At 47.0% G+C, this 5443-nt stretch overlaps 1 long non-coding RNA gene across 4 annotated transcripts in view; it reads right to left on the bottom strand.

Moving 5' to 3' along the window:
* The window catches only part of LOC123071693 (uncharacterized), a 7001-nt gene extending 6240 nt beyond the window's left edge, over positions 1-761 (bottom strand). For 3 of the 4 annotated variants that reach the window (XR_006434502.1, XR_006434501.1, XR_006434500.1), the window contains exon 1: positions 99-761. This is a non-coding gene — a long non-coding RNA (uncharacterized lncRNA). The remainder of the gene's footprint in view (positions 1-98) is intronic. The other variant, XR_006434503.1, reaches the window with a different exon arrangement.
* Between the last annotated feature and the right edge of the window lie 4682 nt (positions 762-5443).

Consider the following 5443-nt stretch of genomic DNA (forward strand, 5'->3'; position numbering starts at 1 on the left):
TTTTCCATGGACAGCGTAGAACCTAGCATGGCACGATGGTCATGGCGTGGACACAAAGAGCACAAGAGAAAGCACAGGAGAGGTAGGCGGTGGCTTACCTACAACCGCAGAGTCGGAGAAGAAGCTACGACGTCGGACTGAGCGGAGTCGCACAACGGAGAATCGAGAGGAGGGAGCTTGGGGACGAGGAGAGGCGCATCTAGGGTTCGCCGTCGCTGGAACGCGGGGAGAAGATGGACGGGCCGGGATTCAGAAGGCAGGTGCACTGACCGTGGGTGGCGACCTTGGTGAGGTGCCAGATCTGGACTCCTCCGGCCCAGGAGAGCAGCGTCCGAGGGTACCCATCATACGGCCGCGTCGTCGTGGTCGACCGCACGACTGCGTGAGGACCCTCTCTGTGCTGCCCCTGCTTCCTCGATGGAACACGGTGGAGGAAGCGATTCTGGACAAGGGAGGGGCTTCATCTTCGGCGGCGGCCACCTCGAGACCCTCCTTCACGGCCGCACGAGTGCAGACCCGGGAGCCGCTTCCTTGACGATCTGCAAGTGGATCTGGCGATGTAGAGAAGGGTGGAGGTGGCTGAGCGGGAGATAGGGGAAGGCGGTAGGCGGCGGCAGCGTGGGAGATTGGGGCGGCGCCGCATCGCTAGAAGAGGGAGAGGGGGCGTAGGGATGGATCGGCCGGCGGCGGGGGAGATCGATCTGCTCGGGGCTCGAGGGTTTTTTTCGCAAAGGTTTTTTTTGGCAGTGATGGAATGATGACGGAAGAAAAACGGTGGTGGGGATGGCGAAAATAAACCGCACGGACTATTCACCAACTGCTCCATTAGGAGTAGAGACACACGACTTGCCCCAAAGCAGCAGTGCGAAACTTTTTTTTACTTATTAAGTGGACTGCGGGTTCAATTACGGAAAAACATAAGGACCTTTTTATAATATAAAAACGCCGCGATGGTGAACCCGGAGACTTAATCCGTGCTTTATTATTAATAATAACTAGCACATAAGCCCGTGCGTTGCAACGGGAGAAAAAATTGACATGCATTTTAATAACACAACACCCTTGCTTCGCAACGGACAGCCAGAAGGCCCAAGTCTACGACGTACCGATTGAAACCTAGCGTTTTTTTACGTAGGTACAGATTAGTACCACCTTGGATTTTGGAAAAATATGGATGTTCTGCAAAAAAACGGGAAGCATAGATTCAAGGAAAAAAGCGTATTATGACGGTGAATCCGAGGAGTCAATCCGTACTTTATTATTATTATAGCAAACATGCCCGTGCGTTGCAACGGGTGAAAACAGCCCTCACACGCCCTTACCCACTGAGCATGATTAAAGACCTCACCCTCATGCCCATAACATAATAAACATGACTAATACCTCATTCTCAGGTCCACATCTTCCATTCAATATAACACCAGACATATGTTTCTGCTTGTCATATTTGTCGTCCTCGTCGCCGGTGGTCATAGTACCAGTTTTCACTAACCAAGGTTGGCCAGGTCCAACAGCTGGATTGTTGAACCGCCTTCGTGTCCGGCCAAAATCAAGACCGTTGAAAAAAGTTTTTTTAATCGGCTAGCTAATATAATAGGGAAAAGCATTGGAATAATATATGTCAGTGTCACCATGTAAAGTGAGTAGTTTGTGTCAGATAGACCATAAAATCTTAGTTGGACTTCTCTCATGCATTTTGACGGGTGTCACTGGGCGAGTGAGACTTGTCGTACGTGAAGACTTTATGGAGAAAAAAGATTCCTTCATATCCTAGTTTAATAAATTGAATTAAAACAATGCATCAGGTGGGCGTATTTCAAAAATTCCCCAAGTTTTATTAATAAGTATAGATTAAAAAATCATGTTTTAAAAAATGTTTGCCTTTTCAAATTTAAAGTTCAAAATATATTTGAGTTTTTAAATTTTTGCAAATTCTAAAAATAATCACAACAGTACCTCCTAGTTTAAAAAAATGTTTGTGTTTTAAAAAATACTCAGTTTAAAAAATATATTTTTCTTTTGAAAAAAATCGAGTTTAAATTTTTGTTAACAACTTTGCAAATTTTCGTGTTCTAAAATATATTCACTTTAAAAAGAAATCCTCTTAATATCTGGCGCGATTGTGCGCTTAATTTGAAATTTCGCGCGGCTAAATGAACACCAAGTCATGTTTGGCCTAGTGGTAGCCTTCTGAACGCTTTAGCGTCCTTGCAGCGTATTAATTTTTCTTAGAAACGTTTTACTGGCGCAGGCTGTTGGTTCCCTAATGGGCCGGCCCATTGTGGCTCTGCGCTTTTTCTTTTTTGGCAGAAACGAATCGGGAGAACGATAAAACTGTTGGAAATATGCCCTAGAGGCAATAATAAAAGTGTTATTATTATATTTCCTTGTTCATGATAATTGTCTTTTATTCATGCTATAACTGTATTATCCGGAAATCGTAATACACGTGTGAATACATAGACCACAATATGTCCCTAGTGAGCCTCTAGTTGACTAGCTCGTTGTGATCAACAGATAGTCATGGTTTCCTGGCTATGGACATTGGATGTCGTTGATAACGGGATCACATCATTAGGAGAATGATGTGATGGACAAGACCCAATCCTAAGACTAGCACAAAAGATCGTGTAGTTCATTTGCTAGAGATTTGCCAATGTCAAGTATCTCTTCCTTTGACCATGAGATCGTGTAACTCCTGGATACCGTAGGAGTGCTTTGGGTGTATCAAACGTCACAACGTAACTGGGTGACTATAAAGGTGCACTACAGGTATCTCCGAAAGTACCTATTATTTTATGCGGATCGAGACTGGGATTTGTCACTCCGTGTAAACGGAGAGGTATCTCTGGACCCACTCGGTAGGACATCATCATATGCGCAATGTGACCAAGGAGTTGATCACGGGATGATGTGTTACGGAACGAGTAAAGTGACTTGCCGGTAACGAGATTGAACAAGGTATTGGATACCGACGATCGAGTCTCGGGCAAGTAAAATACCGATAGACAAAGGGAATTGAATACGGGATCGATTGAGTCCTTGACATCGTGGTTCATCCGATGAGATCATCGTGGAACATGTGGGAGCCAACATGGGTATCCAGATCCCGCTGTTGGTTATTGACTGGAGAACGTCTCGGTCATGTCTACATGTCTCCCGAGCCCGTAGGGTCTACACACTTAAGGTTCGATGACGCTAGGGTTATAAAGGAAGCTTGTATGTGGTAACCGAATGTTGTTCGGAGTCCCGGATGAGATCCCGGACGTCACGAGGAGTTCCGGAATGGTCCGGAGGTAAAGATTTATATATAGGAAGTCCTGTTTCGGCCATCGGGACAAGTTTCGGGGTCATCGGTATTGTACCGGGACCACCGGAAGGGTCCCGGGGGCCCACCGGGTGGGGCCACCTGCCCCGGGGGGCCACATGGGCTGTAGGGGGTGCGCCTTGGCCTACATGGGCCAAGGGCACCAGCCCCAAGAGGCCCATGCGCCTAGGGAACCCTAGAGGGAAGAGTCCTCGAGGGGGAAGGCACCTCCGAGGTGCCTTGGGGAGGATGGACTCCTCCCCCCCTCTTGGCCGCACCCCTTTCTTGGAGTAGGGGCAAGGCTGCGCCTCCCCCCTCTCCCCTGCCCCTATATATAGTGGAGGGGAGGGAGGGCATCCATACCTGAGCCCTTGGCGCCTCCCTCCCTCCCGTGACACCTCCTCCTCTCCCGTAGGTGCTTGGCGAAGCCCTGCAGGATTGCCACGCTCCTCCATCACCACCACGCCGTTGTGCTGCTGTTGGATGGAGTCTTCCTCAACCTCTCCCTCTCTCCTTGCTGGATCAAGGCGTGGGAGACGTCACCGGGCTGTACGTGTGTTGAACGCGGAGGTGCCGTGCGTTCGGCACTTGATCATCGGTGATCTGAATCACGACGAGTACGACTCCATCAACCCCGTTCACTTGAACGCTTCCGCTTAGCGATCTACAAGGGTATGTAGATGCACTCTCCTTTCTACTCGTTGCTGGTCTCTCCATAGATAGATCTTGGTGTTACGTAGGAAAATTTTTGAATTTCTGCTACGTTCCCCAACAGTGGCATCATGAGCTAGGTCTATTGCGTAGATTCTTTGCACGAGTAGAACACAAAGTAGTTGTGGGCGTTGATGTTGTTCAATATGCTTACCGTTACTAGTCCAATCTTGTTTCGACGGTATTGTGGGATGAAGCGGCCCGGACCGACCTTACACGTACTCTTACGTGAGACAGGTTCCACCGATTGACATGCACTTGGTGCATAAGGTGGCTAGCGGGTGCCAGTCTCTCCCACTTTAGTCGGAACGGATTCGATGAAAAGGGTCCTTATGAAGGGTAAATAGCAATTGGCATATCACGTTGTGGTCTTGCGTAGGTAAGAAACGTTCTTGCTAGAAACCCATAGCAGCCACGTAAAACATGCAAACAACAATTAGAGGACGTCTAACTTGTTTTTGCAGGGTATGCTATGTGATGTGATATGGCCAAAAGAATGTGATGAATGATATATGTGATGTATGAGATTGATCATGTTCTTGTAATAGGATTCACGACTTGCATGTCGATGAGTATGACAACCGGCAGGAGCCATAGGAGTTGTCTTTATTTTTTGTATGACCTGCGTGTCATTGAAGAACGCCATGTAAACTACTTTACTTTATTGCTAAACGCGTTAGTCATAGAAGTAGAAGTAGTCGTTGGCGTGACAACTTCATGAAGACACGATGATGGAGATCATGATGATGGAGATCATGGTGTCATGCCGGTGACGATGATGATCATGGAGCCCCGAAGATGAAGATCAAAAGGAGCAAAATGATATTGGCCATATCATGTCACTATTTGATTGCATGTGATGTTTATCATGTTTATGCATCTTGTTTACTTAGGACGACGGTAGTAAATAAGATGATCCCTTACACAAATTTCAAGAAGTTTTCTCCCCTAACTGTGCACCGTTGCTACAGTTCGTCGCTTCTAAGCACCACGTGATGATCGGGTGTGATGGATTCTTACGTTCACATACAATGGGTGTAAGACAGTTTTACACAGCGAAAACACTTAGGGTTAACTTGACGAGCCTAGCATGTGCAGACATGGCCTCGGAACACGGAGACCGAAAGGTCGAGCATGAGTCGTATAGTAGATACGATCAACATGAAGATGTTCACCGACGTTAACTAGTCCGTCTCACGTGATGATCGGACACGGCCTAGTTGACTCGGATCATGTAATCACTTAGATGACTAGAGGGATGTCTATCTGAGTGGGAGTTCATAAGATGAACTTAATTATCTTGAACATAGTCAAAAGACCTTTTGCAAATTATGTCGTAGCTCGCGCTTTAGTTCTACTGTTTTAGATATGTTCCTAGAGAAAATATAGTTGAAAGTTGACAGTAGCGATTATGCGGACAGTAGA

This window comes from Triticum aestivum, chromosome 3B (assembly GCF_018294505.1).
Source record: "Triticum aestivum cultivar Chinese Spring chromosome 3B, IWGSC CS RefSeq v2.1, whole genome shotgun sequence".
Lineage (NCBI taxonomy): Eukaryota > Viridiplantae > Streptophyta > Magnoliopsida > Poales > Poaceae > Triticum > Triticum aestivum.